A 412-nucleotide genomic window follows, 5' to 3' on the forward strand; every position below is an offset into this window, starting at 1 on the left:
AAGCAGAGAGAGGCAGCCCTCCCTCCCGGTGACATACTTCCGTCAGTGTGGTCCTATCTCCTAAATTTCCCAACACCTCCAAAAATCCCTCCCCCAGCAGAGGACTAAACAAAGAGCATACTAACCAGTAGGAACAGTTCATCTTTAAATCATAGCACAAATTATGTAGACTTGACAGATTTATCCATTTTGGTGAAAGAGTTTTTATTGATAAATGAAGTCTTCAAGTAGTTCAAGACTAACTTTAAAGAAATCCTTGCTGTTCACATCTGCAGCCAGTAAACACTCCCACACCTTCTAAGTTTAATGTCAACATTCATTGGTCAGCAGAGATCACTGTGATAGGCACCTTCAATATGGAAAACGATTGAAATAATGGACTCATTGTCCATGGTGTGGTGCAATCAGCTTG

Source organism: Peromyscus californicus, unplaced genomic scaffold (assembly GCF_007827085.1).
Source record: "Peromyscus californicus insignis strain IS unplaced genomic scaffold, ASM782708v3 Scaffold_6__1_contigs__length_162567912, whole genome shotgun sequence".
Taxonomy (NCBI): Eukaryota; Metazoa; Chordata; class Mammalia; order Rodentia; family Cricetidae; genus Peromyscus; species Peromyscus californicus.